Below are 25,207 nucleotides of genomic sequence, written 5' to 3'. Positions count from 1 at the left end.
ATCCACAGGCGGATCGGTGCGGCGTCTTCAGTAATGAGGACGCTATATCGATCCATTGTGGTGAAGAAGGAGCTGAGCCAGAATTAAAAGCTCTAAATTTACCGGTCGATCTACATTCCCATCCTGCACCCATGGTCATGGTTATGACCGAAAAGACAAGATCACGGGTACAAGCGGCCAAATTGAGTTTCCTCCGCCGGGTGGCGGGTCTCTCCCTTGGAGATAGGAGAAGAAGCTCTGTCATCCGGGAGGAACTCAGAGTAAAGTGCTGCTCCTCCACATTAAGAGGAGCCAGATGAGGTGGTTCGGGCATCTGCTCAGGATGCCACCCGAACGCCTCCCGAGGGAGGTGTTTAGGGCAAGTCCGACCGGCAGGAGGCCACGGGGAAGCCCCAGGACACATTGGGAAGATTATGTCTCCCGGCTGGCCTGGGAACGCCTCAGGATCCCCCGAGAAGAGCTGGAAGAAGTGGCTGGGGAGAGGGAAGTCTGGGCTTCTCTGTTTAGGCTGCTGCCCCCGCAACCCGACCTCAGTTAAGCGGAAGAAAATGGATGGATTTAGTAACGACAAAAAAAAAATGATTCTACTAAATTTCACATGGATACAATTTTACAGGTATTTTTAGACATAATGCATGTTTGGTTTTGGAATTATTTTTATATAACTTTCATATGTATTATGACAGTTATACTGTCATCTTGAGTAAAACTAACTTGTGTCTTTACAAACATTACAAACTATGTTTTTCCAGTAAAACTCACAAAAATATTTTTTTCCAGGCATTGTTATACATTTTTCATGTGTGGTTTAGGAAATATGTTTAAATAACTGTCATATTGAATGTGGCAGTTATACTGTTATTATGTGTAAAACCAAATTTTTGTATTTACAAACCTTACAAAAACAACTGATTCTACTAAAACTCACATAGATTCAATATTACAGGCATTTTTAGACATTTTACATGTTTGGTTTAGGAGTTGTGTTTGAATACATTTTTATTGCTTTTTTCGTTAGGGCAAGTCCGATCGGCAGGAGGCCACAGGGAAGACCCAGGACACATTGGGAAGACTATGTCTCAGGCTGGCCTGGTAATGCCTCGGGATCCCCCGAGAAGAGCTGGACAAAGTGGCTGGGGAGAGGGAAGTCTGGGCTTTTCTGCTTAGGCTGCTGCCCCCGCAACCCGACCTCGATAAGCGGAAGAAAATGGATGGATTTAGTATGACAGTTATACTGTCATATTGAGTAAAAAAAACGATTTTTCATAGATTCAATATTACAGGCATCTTTAGATGGATTGTATGTTTGGTTTTGGAGATATGTTTATACAACTTTCATATTTAGTATGACAGTTATACTGTCATATTGAGTAAAAAAAAAAAAAAGACTTGTGTCTGCAAACCTTACAAAAGATTATTATTCTAGTAAAACTAACAAAGATACATTTTTCCAAGCATTATTAGCATTTGTTGTTTTGGACTTATAATGCTTGCGTTGCCGGCAGTGAGAGGCGACGGGCTCGGGTGGCAATTCTTGTTGCCCCCCGGCTCAAAGCCTGCACGTTGGAGTTCAACCCAGTTTTTCATCGGCAGGAACATCATTTTACTCAAAATTTTAAGTACATTTTATATATCTGTACTATTTGCTCTTATGAAGTAATTCAGTAGATTTTAATTATTTTCTTGTGCTTGACATTTTAATTGACTTGGTTGCATTATGTTACATTACTCACTAAGATTAGATAATCATTGCCAGTTTTCTTTTGATTGTATTGTACCATATGTCCCGGCAAGAAATCTGCGTTCAAAGAACTCCGGCTTATTAGTGATTCCCAGAGCCCAAAAAAAGTCTGCGGGCTGTAGAGCGTTTTCTATTCGGGCTCCAGCACTATGGAATGCCCTCCCGGTAACAATTAGAGATGCTACCTCAGTAGAAACATTTAAGTCCCATCTCAAAACTCATTTGTATACTCTAGCCTTTGAATAGCCCCCCTTTTTTTTAGACCAGTTGATCTGCCGTTTCTTTTCTTTTCTCCTCTGCTCCCCCCTATCCCTTGTGGAGGGGAAGACACACAGATCCGGTGGCCATGGATGGGGTGCTGGCTGTCCGGGGTCGGGACCCGGGGTGGACCGCTCGCCTGTATATTGGTTGGGAACATCTCTGCGCTGCTGACCCGTCTCCGCTCGGGATGGTTTCCTGCTGACCCCACTGTGGACTGGACTCTTACTGTTATGCTGGATCCACTATGGACTGGACTCTCACAATATTATGTTAGACCCACTCGACATCCATTGCATTCGGTCTCCCTAGAGGGGGGGGGGTTACCCACATATGCGGTCCTCTCCAAGGTTTCTCATAGTCATTCACATCGACGTCCCACTGGGGTGAGTTTTTCCTTGCCCTTATGTGGGCTATACCGAGGATGTCGTTGTGGCTTGTGCAGCCCTTTGAGACACTTGTGATTTAGGGCTATATAAATAAACATTGATTGATTGATTGATTGATTTTGATAAATGTTACCAAATAAATTTAACCAATACTCTATGCATTTAATATATATGTATCACATATCACACAACTAAATTACAATGCAATTAAACAGTTTATTTTTAATTCAATCTTACAACCCTCTGAAACAGAGTTTCTACATTCATTGCAGAAATATAATACTCAACAACAACTTCTGGGAGAGGGTCAGGACAGAAACCGCCTCTTAAACTTTGAGCAGTAATCTTTCTCCCTGATGAATTTCTCCTCGACCTCCTCTCCCTAGCCCTCAACTCCAACTGTCCACAAAGTCCACTGGCTCCTCCAAAGGGAACCCTGAAAATGAAGAGACACAATTTGTGGTAGTAAAACAATGGTCTAAAATATTCAGCCACAATTTTAATATTACATTATGATGGATGAATAAGGGAAAATAACAAAGCAATATAATGCATACATTATTTTCTACTTGCCTGAATTATGAGAATAATGTTCTGTTCTGATTTGCTTCCTGTTGATGGAAAAATATTTTAATAAGAAATAAACTACATCATAAACATTAATGAACATTTTGTTTTGTCTAGCTAAATAAAACAATTAACACATGACAGATTTATTTGCGAGTAGAAGTTGTAATGAACAATCCATTCTTTCATTGAATTACAAAAACATGTTGCTGTGGGCTTCACACCGATAACTAGCTTCTTGTCAAAAAAAAGAAAAGAAAGAAAACTGCCAGCGAAGTCTCTTTGTAATCGCAAGCTGATGCTCTCAAAGACCTCTGGCGCTTCTGTCAGTAAATGTGTGTTTTAAAAACCTATTCTGGGGCAATTCTCCCAAACATTCAGCAGTATCGCCCCCTCATTCCCAATGCACATTAATTAACATTAATTCACTAACGTTAACGTTACTTCAGTGTCGCCGCCAAAAGTTTTACAGAGAACAATACCATGTTCTACTATGTTGACGTCAGTTGATAAAAGTTATACCGTTAGGTTGGTGGTTTTTTAATATCCTAACGTTATATTAGTTAACTTTAGTTTTTATCAGGAAAAACTGCAGCCCTCCCACTACAGGCCAGCACGGACCAATGTAGCGTTATGCTAACTTTTTTACTTAACTTACTTACTTAACTTATGAGCAGTTACATATCTTGCGTCAAACTACATGCAGACGTATAAAAAAGAACGTAATAACTTACCTGTGGAATGACTTGCGCGCGCTACACCTTGCAGTACTCTGTGGAGTGATCCTAACGGCCAGGGCCTGTTGTGCTGTGCGCATGCGTCGTCGTGCATGAGTTTCAAAACACTAGATTTTCAGAGTAAAGTTTATGTAATATTTTTAGGTTTATGTACGTACAACTATTAAACATTTAAATAGTATGAGGAAACATAAGTAAAACTTACTCTTCCCCCATAATTCATGTATTAAATGAATACAAAAATGTTTAATTTTACTTAAGAAACTCTAGTTCTTACTGAATGTTAAAATTATTAGGTATAAATTATGACAGTTACTCTAATAGAGTTTACAGCACCAAAAAGTCACTTTTTTCAGTGTGGTCAGCAGGCTCTTTATAACAAAGATACATCTCTCCAAGCATTATTAGCTATTTTGCATTTGTTGTTTAGGAGTTATGTTTAAATAACTGCCATAGTGAGTAAAACCTAAATTTTGTATTTGCAAACCTTACAAAAACAACTGATTCTAGTAAAACTCACACAGATACAATATTACAGGCATTTTTAGACATGTTTGGTTTTGGAGTAATGTTTATATAATCATATATAGAGGGACGGCGTGGCGCAGTGGAAGAATGGCCTGGTTCAATCCCCACCTAGTACCAACCTCGTCATGTCTGTTGTGTCCTGAGCAAGACACTTCACCCTTGCTCCTGATGGGTGCTGGTTAGCGCCTTGCATGGCAGCTCCCTCCATCAGTGTGTGAATGTGTGTGTGAATGGGTAAATGTGGAAGTAGTGTCAAAGCGCTTTGAGTACCTTGAAGGTAGAAAAGCGCTATACAAGTACAACCCATTTATCATTTATCATTTATGACAGCTATACTGTTATATTGAGTAAAAAAAACTAACTTGTGTCTTTACAAACCTTACAAAATATATTTTTTCTAGTAAAATTAAAAAAGATACATATATCCAGGCTTTATTAACAGTTTTGCATTTGTTGTTTAGGAGTTATGTTTAAATAACTGTCATAGTGAGTAAAATCTAATTTTTGTATTTGCAAACCTTACAAAAACAACTGATTCTCGTAAAACTCACATGGATACAATATTACAGGCATTTTTAGACATAACATGTTTGGTTTTGGAGTTATGTTTATATAACTTTCTCATTTAGTATGACAGTTATACTGTCATCCATCCATTTTCTACCGCTTTTTCCCTTTGGGGTCGCGGGGGGCGCTGGAGCCTATCTCAGCTACAATCGGGCGGAAGGCGGGGTACACCCTGGACAAGTCGCCACCTCATCACAGGGCCAACACAGATAGACAGACAACATTCACACTCACATCCACACACTAGGGCCATGTTTGTATTGAGTAAAAAAACTAACTTGTGTCTGTACAAACCTTAAAAAATATTGTTTTCCAGTAAAACTCACAAAGAGACATTTCCCCGGGTATTATTAGCCATTGTGCATGTGTGGTTTCGGAGTTATGTTTAAATAAATGTCAAATTGAATGTGGCAAGTATACTGTCATGAGTAAAACCTAATTTTTGTAATTGTAAACCTTACCAAAATGCCTGATTCTGGTAAAACTCACATAGATTCAATATTACATGCATTTTTAGACGGATTGCTTGTTTGGTTTTGGAGTTATGTTTTTACAACTTTCATATTTAGTATGACAGTTATACTGTCATATTGAGTAAAAAAAAAACTAACTTGTGTCTTTGCAAACCTTACAAAAGATCATTATTCTGGTAAAGACTTAGACTTTCTTTTTATTGTCATTCAAATTTGAACTTTACAGCACAGATAAGAACAAAATTTCGTTACAAAAGCTCATGGTAGCGCAGGATAAAAAAGCAATAAGGTGCATATATAAATAAATAAATATAAATAATATAAATATACTTAAATATATAAAAATAAATAAATAAAAAGATTACTGTGCAGATAAATATATTGCACTTTTTCCACATGCGCCCACGTGTATGTTATATTGTTTTTTTTATTCCAGCGAGTTAATCCATTTTGAGGGGAGTTGAGGGGATAATTTAATTATAATGCGTTCAAGAGTCTTACGGCCTGAGGGAAGAAGCTGTTACAGAAGCTGGAGGTTCTGCTTCGGAGGCTGCGGAACCTCTTTCTAGAGTCCAGCAGTGAAAACAGTCGTTGGTGGGGGTGGGAGGAGTCTTTGCAAATTTTCTGAGCCCTGGTCAGGCAGCGCTTTTTGCGATCTCCTGGATAGATGGAAGAGGAGTCCTGAAGATCTTTTCCCCCGTCCTCACCACTCTCTGGAGAGACTTCCAGTCTGAGGCACTGCAGGCTCCAGTCCAGACAGAGATGCTGTTGGTCAGCAGGCTCTCTATAACAAAGATACAGTTCTCCAAGCATTATTAGCTATTTGCATTTGTTGTTTAGGATTTATGTTTATGGCAGAATAGTGCCTCCAGCGTCTACTTGTATTGTGGGGCATTGACCTACAAATGTTTCTGGGGCCCTGGATGATGTTGGTGTGGTGGCCAGCCCTGCAACTCGGACCTCAGCAGCAGGGACATTTAGTTTAAATCCGGTGCATGTGTAGTTGCAGTGCTGAATTTTTAGACATAATGCATGTTTGGTTTTGGAGTTATGTTTATATAACTTTTGTTTATAGTATGACAGTTCTACTGTTATATTGAGTAAAAAAAACTAACTTGTGTCTTTACAAACCTTACAACATATTTTTTCCCAGTAAAACTCATAAAGATACATTTCTACAGGCATTATTAGCCATTTTGCATGTGTGGTTTAGGAGTTATGTTTAAATAACTGATATTGAGTGTGACAGTATACTGAAAAAGTGAGTAAAAAAACTAACTTGTGTCTTTGCAAACCTTACAAAAGAAAATGTTTCTCGCAAAACTCACAAAGATACATTTCTTCATGCATTATTAGAAAATGTTCATGTGTAGTTTTGGAGTTATGTTTATATTGAGTAAAAAAAACTAATTTGTGTCTTTACAAACCTTACAAAATATTGTTTCCCAGTAAAACTCACAAAGATACATTTCTACAGGCATTATTAGCCATTTTGCATGTGCGATTTAGGAGTTATGTTTAAATAACTGTCATATTGAGTGTGACAGTAAAGTCATAGTGAGTAAAACAAACTAACTTGTGTCTTTGCAAACCTTACAAAAGAAAATGTTACTAGTAAAACTCACAAAAGAAAATGTTACTAGTAAAACTCACAAAAGAAAATGTTACTAGTAAAACTCACAAAAGATACAGTTCTTCATGCATTATTAGAAAATGTTCATGTGTAGTTTAGGAGTTATGTTTTAATAACTGTCAAATTGAGTGTGGCAGATATACGGTCATTAAGTGTTAAACCTAATTTTTGTATTTGCAAACCTTACAAAAACAACTGATTCTACTAAAACTCGCATAGATTCAATATTACAGGCATTTTAGACATTTTACATGTTTTGTTTAGGAGTTGTGTTTGAATACATTTGTATTGCTTTTTACGTTAAGGCAAGTCCAAACGGCAGGAGGCCACGGGGAAGACACAGGACACATTGGGAAGATTATATCAGCTGGCTGGCCTGGGAACGCCTCGGAATCCCCCGAGAAAAGCTGGACGAAGTAGCTGGGGAGAGGGAAGTCTGGGGTTCTCTGCTTAGGCTGCAGCCCCCACAACACCACCTCGGATAAGCGGAAGAAAATGGATGGATTTAGTATGACAGTTATACTATCATATTGAGTAAAAAAACAACAACTTTTGTTTTTGTAAACATTCAAAATATATTTTTTCTTGTAAAACTCACAAAAATACATATAGTTTAAATAACTGTCATAGTAAGTCAAACCTATTTTTTTGTATTTGAAAACCTTACAAAAACAACTGATTTTAGTAAAACTCACATGGATTCAATATTACAGGCATTTTTACACATTTTGCATGTTTGGTTTAGAAATTATGATGGAACACATTTTTATTGCTTTTTTCGCATTATCTCAGGATTTTAAGAATATTACTGTCATATTGAGTAAAAAAACTACTTTCTGTGTTTGCAAGGATTAAAAAAGCATATTTTTCGAGTAAAACTCCTAGGGATGCATTATTTCAGGCATCATTAGCCATTTAGCATTTGTAGTTTAGGAGTTATGTTTAAATAACTGTCATATTAAATGTAACAGTATACTCTCATATAGAGTAAAACCTAATTTCTGTATTTGCAAACCTTACAAAAACAACCGATTCGAGTAAAACTCACATGCATTCAATAGTACAGTTATTTTTAGACATTTTGCCTGTTTGGTTTAGAAATTATGATGGAATACATTTTTATTACTTTTTTTGCATTATCTCATGATTTTAAGAATATTACTGTCATATTGAGTAAAAAACTACTTTTTGTGTTTGCAAGATTTAAAAAAGCATATGTTTCGAGTAAAACTCCGTAGAATGCATTAGTTCAGGCATCATTAGCCATTTTGCATGTGTAGTTTAGGAGTTATTTTTAAATAACTGTCTATTGAGTGTGACAGTATACTGTCATAGTGAGTAAAACCTAATTTTTGTATTTGCAAACCTTACAAAAACAACTGTCTAGTTAAATTCACATGGATTCAAAAATACAGGCATTTTTACACAGTTTGCATGTTTATTTAGAAATTATGATGGAATACATTTTTATTGCTTTTTTCGCATTATCTCAGGATTTTAAGAACATTACTGTCATATTGAGTAAAAAACTACTTTTTGTGTTTGCAAGCCTTAAAAAAGCATATGTTTCGAGTAAAACTCACAACAATGCATTATTTCAGGCAATATTAGCTCATTTTTATGTGTAGTTTAGTAGTTATGTTTAATGTACTGTCATGTTGAGTGTACATTGTCATGGTGAAAAAAACCAAATTTTTGTATTTGCAAACCTTTCAAACACAGCTGATTCTAGTAAAACTCACATGGATTCAATATTACAGGCATTTTTACACATATTGCATGTTTGATTTAGGAAATATGATTGAATACATTTTTATTGCTTTTTTTGCATTATCTCAGGATTTTAGGAATATTAATGTCATATTGAGTAAAAAAACTACTGTTTGTGTTTGCAAGATAAAAAAAAGCATATGTTGCGAGTAAAACTCCGTAGAATGCAGTATTTCAGGCATCATTAGCCATTTTGCTTGTGTAGTTTAGGAGTTATTTTTAATTAACTGTCATATTGAGTGTGACAGTATACTGTCATAGTGAGTAAAACTTAATTTTTGTATTTGAAAACCTTACAAAAACAACTGATTCTAGTAAAACTCACATGGATTTAATATTACAGGCATTTTTAAATATTTTGCATTGTTGGTTTAGGAATTATGTTGGAATACATTTTTATTGCTTTTTTCGCATTATCTCAGGATTTTAAGAACATTACTGTCATAATTTGTAAAAAACAACTTTTTGTGTTTGCAAGCCTTAAAAAAGCATATGTTTTGAGTAAAACTCACAAAAATTCACTTTTTTAAGGCAATATTAGCTCATTTTATGTGTAGTTTAGGAGTTATGTTTAATTTACTGTCATATTGAGTGTACATTGTCATGGTGAAAAAAACCTAATTTTTGTATTTGCAAAAATGTCAAACACAGCTGATTCTACTAAAACTCACATGGATTCAATATTACAAGCATTTTTACACATATTGCATGTTTGATTAAGGAAATATGATTGAATACATTTTTATTGCTTTTTTCCCATTATCTCAGGATTTTAGGAATATAACTGTCATATTGAGTAAAAAACTACTTTTTGTGTTTGCAAGATTTAAAAAAGCATGTGTTTAGAGTAAAACTCCGTAAAATGCATTATTTGATACATCATTAGCCATTTTGCATGTGTAGTTAGGAGTTATTTTTAAATAACTGTCATATTGAGTGTGACAGTATACAAACCTTACAAAAACAACTGATTCTAGTAAAACTCACATGGATTTAATATTACAGGCATTTTTAGACATTTTGCATTGTTGGTTTAGGAATTATGTTGAAATACATTTGTATTGCTTTTTTCGCATAATCTTAGGATTTTAGGAACATTACTGTCATATTTTGTAAAAAAACTAGTTTTTTTGTTTGCAAGCCTTAAAAAAGCATATGTTTTGAGTAAAACTCACAAAAATTCACTTTTTTAAGGCTCATTTTTATGTGTTGTTTAGGAGTTATGTTTAATTTACTGTCATATTGAGTGTACATTGTCATGGTGAAAAAAAACCTAATTTTTGTATTTGCAAACCTTACAAAAACAACTGATTCTAGTAAAACGCACATGGATTCAATATTACAGGCATTTTTACACATTTTGCATGTTTAGTTTAGAAATTATGATAGAATACTTTTTTTTTTTTTCGCATTATCTCAGGATTTTAAGAACATTACCGTCAAATTGAGTAAAAAAAAAAAACTTTTTGTGTTTGCAAGCCTTAAAAAAAGCATATGTTTCGAGGAAAACTCCCAATGATGCATTATTTCAAGCATTATTAGCCATTTTGCATGTGTAGTTTAGGATTTTTGATTAAATAACGGTCATATTGAGTGTGACAGTTTACTTTCATGAAGAGTAAAACCTAATTTTTGTATTTGCAAACCTTACTAAAATAACTGATTCAAGTAAAGCTCACATGGATTTAATATTACAGGCATTTTTAGACATTTTGCATTGTTGGTTTAAGAATTATGTTGGAATACATTTTTATTGCTTTTTTCGCATTATCTCAGGATTTTAAGAACATTACTGTCATATTGAGTAAAAAAATACTTTTTGTTTTTGCAAGCTTTAAAAGCATATGTTTCGAGGAAAACTCACAGGAATGCATTATTTCAGGCAATATTAGCTCATTTTTACGTGTAGTTTAGGAGTTATGTTTAATTTACTGTCATATTTAGTGTACATTGTCATGGTGAAAAAAACCTAATTTTTGTATTTGCAAACATTTCAAACACAACTGATTCTAGTAAAACTCACATGGATTCAATATTACAGGCATTTTTACACATTTTGCATGTTTGATTTAGGAAATATGATTGAATATATTTTCATTGTTTTTTTTCGCATTATCTCAGGATTTTAAGAATATTACTGTCATATTGAGTAAAAAACTACTTTTTGTGTTTGCAAGATTTAAAAAAGCATATGTTTCGAGTGAAACTCCGTAGAATGCATTATTTGAGGCATCATTAGACATTTTGCATGTGTAGTTTAGGATTTATGATTAAATAACTGTCATATTGAGTGTGACAGTTTACTTTCATAAAAAGTAAAACCAAATTTTTGTTTTTGCAAACCTTACTAAAACAACTGATTCTAGTAAAACTCACATGGATTCAATATTACAGGCATTTTTACACATTTTGCATGTTTAGTTTAGAAATTATGATTGAATACATTTTTATTGCTTTTTTCGCATTATTTCAGGATTTTAAGAACATTACTGTCATAATGAGTAAAATAATACTTTTTGTGTTTGCAAGCCTTAAAAAAGCATATGTTTCGAGGAAAATTCCCAATGATCCATTATTTCAAACATTATTAGCCATTTTGCATGAGTAGTTTAGGAGTTATGATTAAATAACTGTCATATTGAGTGTGACAGTTTACTTTCATAAAGAGTAAAACCTAATTTTTTTTTTTTTTCAAACCTTACTAAAACAACTGATTCTAGTAAAACTCACATGGATTCAATATTACAGGCATTTTTAGACATTTTGCATTGTTGGTTTAGGAATTATAATGGAATACATTTTCATTGCTTTTTTAGCATTATCTCAGAATTTTAAGAACATTACTGTCATAATGAGTAAAAAACTACTTTTTGTGTTTGCAAGCCTTAAAAAGCAAATGTTTCGAGTAAAACTCACAAGAATCCATTATTTCAGGCAATATTAGCTAATTTGTATGTGTAGTTTAGGAGTTATGTTTAATTTACTGTGATATTGAGTGTATATTGTCATGGTGAAAAAAACCCTACATTTTGTATTTGCAAATCTTTCAAACACAACTGATTCTAATAAAACATACATTGATTCAATATTACAGGCATTTTTACACATTTTGCATGTTTGGTTTAGGAATTATAATGGAATACATATGTTTTGCTTTTTTCGTATTATTTAGGATTTTAAGAACATTACTGTCATATTGAGTAAATAGCTACTCTTTGTGTTTGCAAGATCTAAAAAAGCATATGTTTTTGTAAAACTCCCAAGGATGCATTATTTCAGGCATCAATAGCCATTTTGCTTGTGTGGATTAGGAGTTTTTAAATAACTGTCATATTGCGTGTGGCAGTTATACTGTCATTATGAGTAAAACCTAATTTTTGTATTTTTAAACCTTATAAACCTCCTGATTCTAGTAAAATTCACAAAGACACAATATTACAGGCATTTTTAGACATAATGCAGGTTTGGTTTTGGAGTTAGGTTTATAACTTTTCATATTTAGTATGACAGTAGTATGGGGTATCGGAATGTCTGATTGTGGCGGGTCGCTCCCTGTATGATGTCAGAGCTTGGTCCGCATTGCCGGCATTAAGTCGGACTTCTTTCCAGTGAGGGTTGGACTAAACCACAAATCTTTGTCGCCGATTCTGTTGTTAACTTTTATGAAAAGACTTTCTAGGCGCAGTCATGGCGTTGAGGGGATCCTGTTTGGTGGTTGCAGGATTAGGTCTCTGCTTTTTGCAGATGATTTTGTCCTGATGGCTTCAACTGGCCAGGATCTCCAGCTCTTATTGGATGGCCGAGTATGAAGCGACTGGGATGAGAATCAGCACCTCCAAGTCCGAGTCCATGGTTCTCGCCCGGTAAAGGGTGGGGTGCCATTTCCAGGTTGAGGAGGCGATGGCACATACTAGATGGCCCCAAGGGGAGGAGTTCAAGTACCTAGTAGTCTTGTTCACGAGTGAGGGAAGAGTGGATCATGAGATCCACAGGCGGATCGGTGCGGCGTCTTCAGTAATGAAGACGCTATATCGATCCATTGTGGTGAAGAAGGAGCTGAGCCAGAATTAAAAGCTCTAAATTTACCGGTCGATCTACATTCCCATCCTGCACCCATGGTCATGGTTATGACCGAAAAGTCAAGATCATGGGTACAAGCGGCCAAATTGAGTTTCCTCCGCCGGGTGGCGGGTCTCTCCCTTAGAGATAGGATAAGAAGCTCTGTCATCCGGGAGGAACTCAGAGTAAAGCGCTGCTCCTCAACATTGAGAGGAGCCAGATGAGGTGGTTCGGGCATCTGCTCAGGATGCCACCCGAACGCCTCCCGAGGGAGGTGTTTAGGGCAAGTCCGACCGGCAGGAGGCCACGGGGAAGCCCCAGGACACATTGGGAAGACTATGTCTCAGGCTGGCCTGGGAACGCCTCGGGATCCCCCGAGAAGAGCTGGACAAAGTGGCTGGGGAGAGGGAAGTCTGGGCTTCTCTGCTTAGGCTGCTGCCCCCGCAACCCGACCTCGGATAAGCGGAAGAAAATGGATGGATTTAGTATGACAGTTATACTGTCATATTGAGTAAAACAACTATTTTTCATAGATTCAATATTACAGGCATCTTTAGATGGATTGCATATTTGGTTTGGAGATATGTTTTTTTCAACTTTCATATTTAGTATGACAGTTATACTGTCATATTGAGTAAAAAAAAAACAACTTGTGTCTGCAAACCTTACAAAAGATTATTATTCTAGTAAAACTAACAAAGATACATTTTTCCAAGCATTATTAGCATTTGTTGTTTTGGAGTTATAATGCTTGCGTTGCCGGCAATGAGAGGCGACGGGCTCGGGTGGCAATTCTTGTTGCCCCCCAGCTCAAAGCCTGCACGTTGGAGTACAACCCAGTGGACCAGTGAGTAGCTTTCCTCCGCCTTCGGGTGGGTGGACGGGTCCTGACTGTTGTTTGGCCTTACGCGCCAAACGGCAGCTCAGAGTACCCACCCTTTTTGGATTCACTCGAGGGAGTACTGGAAAGTGCTCCACCGGGTGATTCCCTCGTTCTACTGGGGGCCTTCAACGCTCATCTTGGCAACAACAGTGAAACCTGGAGAGGCGTGTATTGGGAAGAATGGCCTCCCGGATCTGAACCCGAGTGGTGTTTTGTTCTTGGACTTTTGTGCTCGTCACAGATTGTCAATAACAAACACCAAGTTCAAATATAAGGGTGTCCATATGTGCACTTGGCACCAGGACACCTTAGGCCGCAGTTCCATGATCGATTTTGTAGTTGTGTCATCGGATTTGCGGTCTCATGTTTTGGACACTCGGGTGAAGAGAGGGGCGGAGCTTTCTACCGATCACCACCTGGTGGTGAGTTGGCTGCGATGGTGGGGGAGGATGCCTGACAGACCTGGCAGGCCCAAACGCATTGTGAGGGTTTGCTGGGAACGCCTCCGGAAGAACTTTGAACATGTCACCATGGGGCGCTGGACATTGAGTCTGAGTGGACCATGTTCCGTGCCTCTCTTGTCGAGCCGGCTGATTGGAGCTGTGGCCGCAAGGAGTTTGGTGCCTGTCGTGGCGGTAATCCTAGAACCCGCTGGTGGACATCAGCAGTGAGGGATGCCGTCAAGCTGAAGAAAGAGCCTATTGGGTCCTTTTGGCTCATGGGACTCCAGAGGCAGCCGACAGGCCAAGCGAAGTGCGGCTTCAGCGGTCGCAGAGGCAAAAACTCGGACATGGGAGGAGTTTGGAGAAGCCATGGAAAACGACTTCCAGACGGCTTCGAAGCGATTCTGGACCACCATCCGCCGGCTCAAGGGGGGGAGCAGTGCACTGTAACACCGTGCATGGTGAGGATGGTGCGCTGCTGACCTCTACTGCAGCTGTTATTGATCGGTGGAGGGAATACTTCGAAGACCTCCTTAATCCCAACAACATGTCTTCCTATGAGGAAGCAGTGCCTGGGGAATCTGTGGTGGGCTCTCCTATTTCTGGGGTTGAGGATGCCAAGGTAGTTAAAAAGCTCCTCAATGGCAACGCCCTGGGGGTGGATGAGATCCGTCCGGAGTTCCTTAAGGCTCTGGATGCTGTGGGGCTGTCTTGGTTGACAAGACTCTGCAACATCGCATGGACATCGGGGGCGGTACTTCTGGATTGGGAGACCGGGGTGGTGGTTCCTCTCTTTAAGAAGGGGAACCAGAGGGTGTGTTTCGATCACACTCCTCAGTCTTCCCGGTAAGGTCTATTCATGTGTACTGGAGAAGAGGCTACGCCGGATAGTCGAACCTCGGATTCAGGAGGAACAGTGTGGTTTACGTCCTGGTTGTGGAACTGCGGACCAGCTTTATACTCTCGGCAGGGTCCTTGAGGGTGCATGGGAGTTTGCCCAACCAGTCTACATGTGCATTATGGACTTGGAGAAGGCATTCGACCATTTACTCCGGGAAGTCCTGTGGGGAGTGCTCAGAGAGTATGGGGTAACAGACTGTCTTATTGTGGCGGTTCGCTCTCTTTGCAAGAGTCAGATCTTGGTCCGCATTGCCGGCAGTAAGTCGGACCCGTTTCCAGTGAGGGTTGGACTCCGCCAAGGCTGCCCTTTGTCACCGATTCTGTTCATAACCTTTATGGACAGAATTTCTAGGCGCAGTCAGGGCGTTGAGGGGATCCGGTTTGGTGGATGCAGGATTAGGTCTCTGCTATTTGCAGATGATGTGGTCCTGATGGCTTCATCTGGCCAAGATCTTCAGCCCTCACTGGATCGGTTCGCAGACGAGTGTGAAGTGACTGGGATGTGAATCAGCACCTCCAAGTCCGAGTCCATGGTTCTCGCCCGGAAAAGGGTGGAGTGCCATCTCCGGGTTGGGGAGGAGATCTTGCCCCAAGTGGAGGAGTTCAAGGACCTCAGAGTCTTGTTCACGAGTGAGGGAAGAGTGGATCGTGAGATCGACAGGCGGAACGGTGCGGCGTCTTCAGTAATGCGGACGCTGTATTGATCCGTTGTGGTGAAGAAGGAGCTGAGCCGGATTGCAAAGCTCTCGATTTACCGTTCGATCTACGGTCCCATCCTCACCTATGGTCATGAGCTTTGTGTCATGGCCGAAAGGACAAAATCACGGGTACAAACGGCCAAAATGAGTTTCCTCCGCCAGGTGGCGGGGCTCTCCCTTAGAGATAGGGTGAGAAGCTCTGTCATCCGGGAGGAGCTCAAAGCAAAGCCATTGCTCCTCCATTTCGAGAGGAGCCAGATGAGGTGGTTCGGGCATCTGGTCAGGATGCCACCCGAACGCCTCCCTAGGGAGGTGTTTCGGGCCCGTCCGACCGGTAGGAGGCCCAGGAAGACCCAGGAAACGGGAAGCTTATCTCTCCCGGCTGGCCTGGGAACGCCCCGGGATCCCACGGGAGGAGCTGGACGAAGTGGCTGGGGAGAGGAAAGTCTGGGCTTCCCTGCTTAGGCTGCAGCCCCTGCGACCCGACCTCGGTTAAGCGGAAGAAAATGGATTGAGTTATGTTTAATAACTGTCATAAAGAGTAAAACCTCATTTTTGTATTTGTAAACCTTACCAAAACAACTGATTTTAGTAAAACTCACACAGATTCAATATTACAGGCATTTTTAGACATTTTGCTTATTTGGTGTAGGAATTATGATGGAATACATTATCATTGCTTATTTCGCATTATCTCAGGATTTTAAGAACTTTACTTTTTGTGTTTGTAAGCCTTAAAAAAGCATATGTTTTGAGTAAAGCTCACAAGAATGCCTTATTTCAGGCATTATTAGCCATTTTTTTTATGTGTAGTTTAGGCATACTTGCCAAGCCTCCTTATTTTCCAGGAGACTCCCGAAATTCAGCGCCTCTCCCAAAAACCTCCCGGGACAAATTTTCTCCCAAAAATCTCCCGAAATTCAGGCTGACCTGAGTGAGGACAGCCTGTATTCACGTCTGCTTTCCCACGATATAAACAGCATGCCTGCCCAATCACGTTATAACTGTAGAATGATCGAGGGCGAGTTCTTGGTTTCTTTTGTGGGTTTATTGTTCGGTAGTTTCATTAACGTCCTCCCAGCGCGGTAACAACACAAAACAACAGCAGTCACGTTTTCGTCTACCGTAAAGCAGTTCGTCTGCCGTAAACAGCAATGTTGTGACACTCTTTAAACAGGGCAATACTGCCATCTACTGTACATGCATATGTGACAATAACATCCAGGGCTTTTAGAGAGTGCAGTGCACAACTGCGCACACAACAAAGAGACGAAGCAGAAGAACGAGGAAGATACAGCCATGGCGACGCCGACGACGAGTAAGATGAAGAAACACGCTTATAAGTTTCAAGCCGCAGCTGCGATTGCACCTGGATAGCCGCCGGGAAGAAGTAGTGGAGTACCAAGTGCTTGGCAGTGAAGATCTTCCTCAGGAAGCAAAGATTGACCGGTTTTTGGCCATGCTCGGGATGGATGGAAAATTCCAGACTCTCGTGCATTTGATGAAAGCACTTTTGTGCGTCCCACACAGCAATGCATCATCAGAGAGGGTGTTCAGCATGGTTAGAAAAATAGTGACAGAGAATAGAACAAGGATGGACAATTCAACCCTTAACTCAACAATGAGTAGATTGGGGCGGCATGGCGTAGTGGGTAGAGCAACCGTGCCAGAAACCTGAGGGTTGCAGGTTCGCTCCCCGCCTCTTACCATCCAAAAATCGCTGCCGTTGTGTCCTTGGTGCCCCCGGTGCCACTCACACCGGTGAACTGAATGATAGGTGGTGGTCGGAGGGGCCGTTGGCGCAAATTGCAGCCACGCTTCTGTCAGTCTACCCCAGGGCAGCTGTGGCTATGAAAGTAGCTTACCACCACCAGGTGTGAATGAATGATGGGTTCCACATGTAAAGCGACTTTGGGTACTTAGAAAAGCGCTATATAAATCCCAGTTATTATTATTATTATTATTATTAGATGAGTGTTATGTGTGTGTATATGTGTAAATAAATGAAAACTGAAATTCAAGTATTTATTTTATTTATATATCCATCCATCCATTTTCTACCACTTATTCCCTTTGGGGGCGGACGGCGGATTATATATATATAAATATATATATATATATATATATATATATATATATATATATATATATATATATATATATATACATATATATATATATATATATATATATATATATATATATATATATATATATATATATATATATATATATATATATATATATATATATAAAATATATATATATATATATATATATATATATATATATATATATATATATATATATATATATATATATATATATATATATATATATATATATATATATATATATGAAATACTTGACTTGGTGAATTCTATCTCTAAATATACTCCTCCCCTCTTAACCACACCCCCAACCATGTTGTAATTGCAAACCTTATGAAAACAAAAGATTCTACTAAAACTCACATGGATACAATATTACAGGCATTTTTAGACATAATGCATGTTTGGTTTTGGAGTAATGTTTATATAACTTTCATAATTAGTATGACAGTAATACTGTCATATTGAATAAAAAAAACTAACTTGTGTCTTTACAAACCTTAAAAAATATTTTTTCCCAGTAAAACTCACAAAGATACATTTCTACAGGCATTATTAGCCATTTTGCATGTGTGGTTTAGAAGTTATTTTTAAATAACTGTCATATGGAGTGTGACTGTAAAGTCCATCCATCCATCCATTTTCTACCGCTTATTCCCTTTGGGGTCGCGGGGGGCGCTGGAGCCTATCTCAGCTACAATCGGGCGGAAGGCGGGGTACACCCTGGACAAGTCGCCACCTCCTCGCAGGGCCAACACAGATAGACAGACAGCATTCACACTCACATCCACACACTAGGGCCAATTTAGTGTTGCCAATCAACTTATCCCCAGGTGCATGTCTTTGGAGGTGGGAGGAAGCCGGAGTACCCGGAGGGAACCCACGCAGTCACGGGGAGAACATGCAAACTCCACACAGAAAGATCCCGAGCCCGGGATTGAACCCAAGACTACTCAGGACCTTCGTATTGTGAGGCAGATGCACTAACCCCTCTGCCACCGTAAAGTCATAGTGAGTATAACAAACTAACTTGTGTCTTTGCAAACCTTACAAAAGAAAATGTTACTAGTAAAACTCACAAAGATACATTTCTTCATGCATTATTAGAAAATGTTCATGTGTAGTTTAGGAGTTATGTTTAAATAACTGTCATATTGAGTGTGGCAGTTATACAGTCATTAGGTGTTAAACCTAATTTTTGTTTTTGCAAACCTTACAAAAACAACTGATTCAAGTAAAACTCACATTGATTCAATATTACAGGCATTTTAGACATTATATATATTTGGTTTAGGAGTTGTGTTTGAATCCTTTTTTATTGCTTTTTTCGTTAGGGCAAGTCCGACCAGCAGGAGGCCACGGGGATGACAGAGGACACATTGGGAAGACTATGTAAACCGGTTGGCCTGGGAACGCCTCAGGATCCCCCGAGAAGAGCTGGACGAAGTGGCTTGGGAGAGGGAAGTCTGGGCTTCTCTGCTTAGGCTGCTGCCCCCGCAACCCGACCTCGGATAAGCGGAAGAAAATGGATGGATATAGTATAACAGTTATACTGTCATATTAAGTAAAAAAAACTAACTTGTGTCTTTGCAAACTTTACAAAATATAATCATTCTAGTAAAACAAACAAAGATACATTTCTCCAAGCATTATTAGCCATTGCGCATTTGTTGTTTAGGAGTTATGTTTAAATAACTGTCAAAGTAAATAAAACCTAATTTTTGTATTTGCACACCTTACAAAAACAACTGATTCTAGTAAAACTCACAGATACAATATTACAGGCATTTTTAGACATAACACATGTTTGGTTTTGGAGTAATGTTTATATATTTTTCATATTTAGTATGACAGTTATACTGTCATATTGAGTAAAAAAAACTAACTTGTGTCTGTACAAACCTTAAAAAATATGTTTTTCCAGTAAAACTTACAAAGAGACATTTCCCCAGGTATTATTAGCCATTGTGCATGTGTGGTTTAGGAGTTATGTTTAAATAAATGTCAAATTGAATGTGGCAGGTATACTGTCATGAGTAAAACCTAATTTTTGTAATTGTAAACCTTACCAAAATACATTGCTTGTTTGGTTTTGGAGTTATGTTTTTACAACTTTCATATTTAGTATGACAGTAACACTGTCATATTGAGTAAAAAAAAAAAATAACTTGTGTCTTTGCAAACCTTACAAAAGATCATTATTCTGGTAAAGACTTAGACTTTCTTTTTATTGTCATTCAAATTTGAACTTTACAGCACAGATAAGAACAAAATTTCGTTACATAAGCTCATGGTAGTGCAGGATAAAAAAGCAATAAGGTGCATATATAAATAAATAAAAATAACATATAAATATGTATATAAAGTAAATAAATATACTTAAATATATATAAATAAATAAAAAGATTACTGTGCAGATAAATATATTGCACTTTTTCCACATGCGCCCACGTTTATGGGTGTATGTTATATTGTTTTTTTTATTCCAGCGAGTTAATCCATTTTGAGGGGAGTTGAGGGGATAATTTAATTATAATGCGTTCAAGAGTCTTACGGCCTGAGGGAAGAAGCTGTTACAGAAGCTGGAGGTTCTGCTTCGGAGGCTGCGGAACCTCTTTCTAGAGTCCAGCAGTGAAAACAGTCGTTGGTGGGGGTGGGAGAAGTCTTTGCAAATTTTCTGAGCCCTGGTCAGGCAGCGCTTTTTGCGATCTCCTGGATAGGAGAGGAGTCCTGCAGATCTTTTCCGCCGTCCTCACCACTCTCTGGAGAGACTTCCAGTCTGAGGCACTGCAGGCTCCAGTCCAGACAGAGATGTTGTTGGTCAGCAGGCTCTCTATAACAAAGATACAGTTCTCCAAGCATTATTAGCTATTTGCATTTGTTGTTTAGGATTTATGTTTAAATAACTGTCATAGTGAGTAAAACCTAAATTTTGTATTTGCAAACCTTACAAAAACAACTGATTCTAGTAATACTCACATGGATACAATATTACAGGCATTTTTAGACTTAATGCATGTTTGGTTTTAGAGTTATGTTTATATAACTTTCATATTTAGTATGACAGTAAAACTGTCATATTGAGTAAAAAAACAACTAACTTGTGTCTTTACAAACCTTACAAAATAGTTTTCCCAGTAAAACTCACAAAGATCCATTTCTACAGGCATTATCAGCCATTTTGCATGTGCGATTTAGGAGTTATGTTTAAATAACTGCCATATTGAGTGTGACAGTAAAGTCATAGTGAGTAAAACAAACTAACTTGTGTCTTTGCAATGCTTACAAAAGAAAATGTTACTAGTAAAACTCACAAAAGATACATTTCTTCATGCATTATTAGAAAATGTTCATGTGTAGTTTAGGAGTTATGTTTTAATAACTGTCAAAATGAGTGTGGCAGTTATACGGTCATTCAGTGTTAAACCTAATTTTTGTATTTGCAAACCTTACAAAAACAACTGATTCTAGTAAAACTCACATATATTCAATATTGCAGGCATTTTAGACATTTCACATGTTTGGTTTAGGAGTTGTGTTTGAATACATTTTAATTGCTTTTTTCGTTAGGGCAAGTCCGACCGGCAGGAGGCCACGGGGAAGCCCCAGGACACATTGGGAAGACTATGTCAGCCGGCTGGACTGGGAACGCTTCGGGATCCCCCGAGAAGAGCTGGACGAAGTGGCTGGGGAGAGGGAAGTCTGGGCTTCTCTGCTTAGGCTGCTGCCCCCGCAACCCGACCTCAGATAAGCGGAAGAAAATGGATAGATTTAGTATGACAGTTATACTATTATATTGAGTAAAAAAAACTAACTTGTGTCTTTATAAACCTTGTTTTCTAGTAAAACTCAAAGATACATCTCCAGGCATTATAAGCCATTTTGCATGTGTGGTTTAGGGGTTATGTTTAAATAACTGCCATATTGAATTATGAGTAAAACCTCATTTTTGTAATTGTAAACCTTACCAAAATACCTGATTCTGGTAAAACTCACAAAGATTCAATATTACAGGCATTTTTAGACGGATTGCATGTGTAGTTTTGAAATTATGTTTATACAACTTTCTTATTTAGTATGACAATTATACTATCATATTGAGTAAAAAAACTAACTTGTGTCTTTGCAAACCTTACAAAAGAACATTATTTTAGTAAAACTCACAAAAATACATCTCCAGGCATTATTAGCCATTTTGCATTTGTTGTTTAGGAGTTATGTTTAAATAACTGGCATAGTGAGTAAAACCTAATTTTTTGTATTTGCAAACCTTACAAAAACAACTGATTCTAGTAATACTCACATGGATACAATATTACAGGCATTTTTAGACATTTTGCATTGTTGGTTTAGGAATAATGTTGCAATACATTTTTATTGCTTTTTTTGCATTATCTCAGGATTGTAAAAATATTACTGTCATATTGAGTAAAAAACTACTGATTGGGTGTGGCAGTTAGTCACACCCAATCATATTGTTGAGATAGCAACAGCTATCTTAACATTATGTGTAAAACCTAATTGTTGTATTTGCAAACCTTACAAAAACAACTGATTTTAGTAAAACTCACATGGATAAAATATTACAGGCATTTTTAGACATAATACATCTTTGGTTTATGAATCGTGTTCGATTGCTCCTGCTCACAGAACCACACAGCAGCGCACGACACACGAGCCACAAGCCCACAGCCCAAGGCAGTTATATACCCCTGCAAATCCACAAGGCACGACACTTACTTTGGAGGCAGAGTTTCCTCTGCCCCTGCGGGTTGTGGGATTCTGGGGGTTATTTTCGGTAGCCTGCGGGTCTGCTGGGTAGTCCTGGGGATTCCTTCTCAACCTGCGCGCGTTCACCCGGTCCTCCTTGTCAAGCCTGACGAGCCTCCTGGTCGCTCCTTTTTAAATGTGTGCAGCCCTAATGCTCCACAGTTGCGTCTGATTTCAGGTGCCGTTCGATCGGGCACTTTGGTTGTCAGGGGCAACAAGCTAAAAGGGGCAACGTCTTAAAGTGCCAGCAAAGTCCACAAGAAATAAAATGATGCAATTAAAAATACAGTCAAAGTCCTCAAAGTGTAAAAACATGCAATTAAAAATACAATCAAATTGTAAAATGTAAAAACATGCAATTAAAATCTACAACAATAAAAACACTCAGACATGCATGACAATGAAACAAAAAAAATAAAATCCCCTTCTTGTGTCCCATCACATCCCCCCCCCCCCCATACATTATCGTTGTCAGTCCCTGCAACGGTGCGAACTCTCGTCTGCATAGCGGGCAGGCAACTGTCGGTCAAAGCCTTTTTTAGCTCTTCATAGGACGTCTGACACTCTGGTGTCCACACTATTTTGTGGGCCTGTGCCTTCTTGTCGGTGGGACGGCCAGTGAGGCCGTCCCACCGACATTTATTTAGGGGACGGGCTATTTTAGCAAACCCAGCCACAAAACGTTGGTAATAGCCTGCCAATCCAAGAAACGCTCTCACTTCCTTGACAGTGGTCGGAGCGGCCCAGTCCTGTACTGCCTTAATTTTACCTGGGTCCGGTCTCACTCCATCCCGATCCACCACGTGTCCCAAGAATTTCACCTCACGCTGAAAGAGCTTGCACTTAGAGGGCTTGAGTTTAAGTCCATGTCGCTGCAACCGTTCAAACACCTGGTCCGATGCTCTAGATGGGCAGTGAAATCAACAGAAAAAATGATTATGTCATCAAGATAAACCAAAAATGATTCCGCTATTTTACCATTCAAACAATGATGTATAAGCCGTTGGAAAGTGGCAGGTGCATTGCATAGACCAAATGGCATGCGTTCAAACTCGAACAGTCCGAGGGGAGTTGTAAATGCAGTCTTTTCACGATCGTCCGGGTGCACCTCCACTTGCCAATATCCACTAGCGAGGTCTAAGGTCGAAAACCATTCAGATTTGCTCAGACCAGTAAGGGTCTCTTCGATTCGGGGGAACGGAAAGGCGTCTTTATGTGTAACTGAGTTTAACCTCCGGTAGTCTACACAAAAGCGCCAAATCAAATCAAATCAAATCAACTTTATTTATAAAGCACATTTAAAATTACTCCCATCCTTTTTGCGGACTAACACTATAGGTTCTGCCCAGGGACTGCAGCTTTCCTTTATCACTCTCTGTTCAAGCATACCTGAAAGCATGCAGTGTCTTCACTTCCTTATACTACAGAGGCGGGATGGGTCGGTATCTCTCCCTGGTAGGGGCGGAATCTCCAGTCAATATCCTGTGTTGCACAACACTGGTCTTTCCAAAGTCCTCATGTTGTGCAAACACCTTCTCCCACTTCGCCAGCAGGGCGCGTAGCTGCACCTGTTGCTGCTCAGACAGATCCGGCTTATCACTCAAATCCCTAACATCTGGGGACAGTTCTGGATTGGTTTGGGCTGTGGCATCAATGAGTCACACTTTTACCACACCCTCCTCTACTAGAGACAAACACAGATCCTCAGCTCCATGCACATCACTATCATCAACACAGAACAGCTGCCCTAACTTCTCAAATCGTTTTAAGGAAATACTGTAGGAATGGGGGTTATAAACACGGAGAGGCAGCCTACCTCTGTTCACCACGACCAGTGATTTTGCCACGCCAACTGCACCGGCAGTTGGCGTGGCAGGGCGCAGTAGTTAGCCCCACACCAACATCTCCTATGGGGGATATGTAATACTAGTCTTCGAGGCCAATCTCACGTGGCCTAGCAAACCATCTTCAGCAGCAACAGCTTCTATACGGGAACATGTAGCAAAAGCTTCCCTCCACACCTTTTGCTTTTGAAGATGCCGAAGAGTAGAGGTCTTAGGACATTTAAAAACGGCATCCCAACAACCCACGATTAGATTCATACCAATTATGAAGGGGTGTGTACAGTTTTGATCCGCAACAATTACTACTCCTCTTTCGGGAACTTTAACACCCTCTACCTCAAAATCAAGAACCGCATAGGGGATTTCCAGGACATTAGCTTCTCCTAGACGAAAAAGGGTAGGGGTCCTTTCGAGCTTAGCTTTGGTAAAGTGAGCATTAAATAGGCTTTCGGAGCGTCACTTGGGACCCGGTGTCTAAAAGTCCTGGCAGAATAGTGCCTCCAGCGTCTACTTGTATTGTGGGGCATTGACCTACAAATGTTTCTGGGGCCCTGGATGATGTTGGCGTGGTGGCCAGCCCTGCAACTCGGACCTCAGCAGCAGGGACATTTAGTTTAAATCCGGTGCATGTGTAGTTGCAGTGCTGAATTTTTAGACATAATGCATGTTTGGTTTTGGAGTTGAAGTGAACTTTTGTTTATAGTATGACAGTTATACTGTTATATTGAGTAAAAAAAACTAACTTGTGTCTTTACAAACCTTACAACATATTTTTTCCCAGTAAAACTCATAAAGATACATTTCTACAGGCATTATTAGCCATTTTGCATGTGTGG

Source organism: Nerophis lumbriciformis, linkage group LG34 (genome assembly GCF_033978685.3).
Source record: "Nerophis lumbriciformis linkage group LG34, RoL_Nlum_v2.1, whole genome shotgun sequence".
Taxonomy (NCBI): Eukaryota; Metazoa; Chordata; class Actinopteri; order Syngnathiformes; family Syngnathidae; genus Nerophis; species Nerophis lumbriciformis.
Note: the sequence above shows the minus strand (reverse complement) of the source record.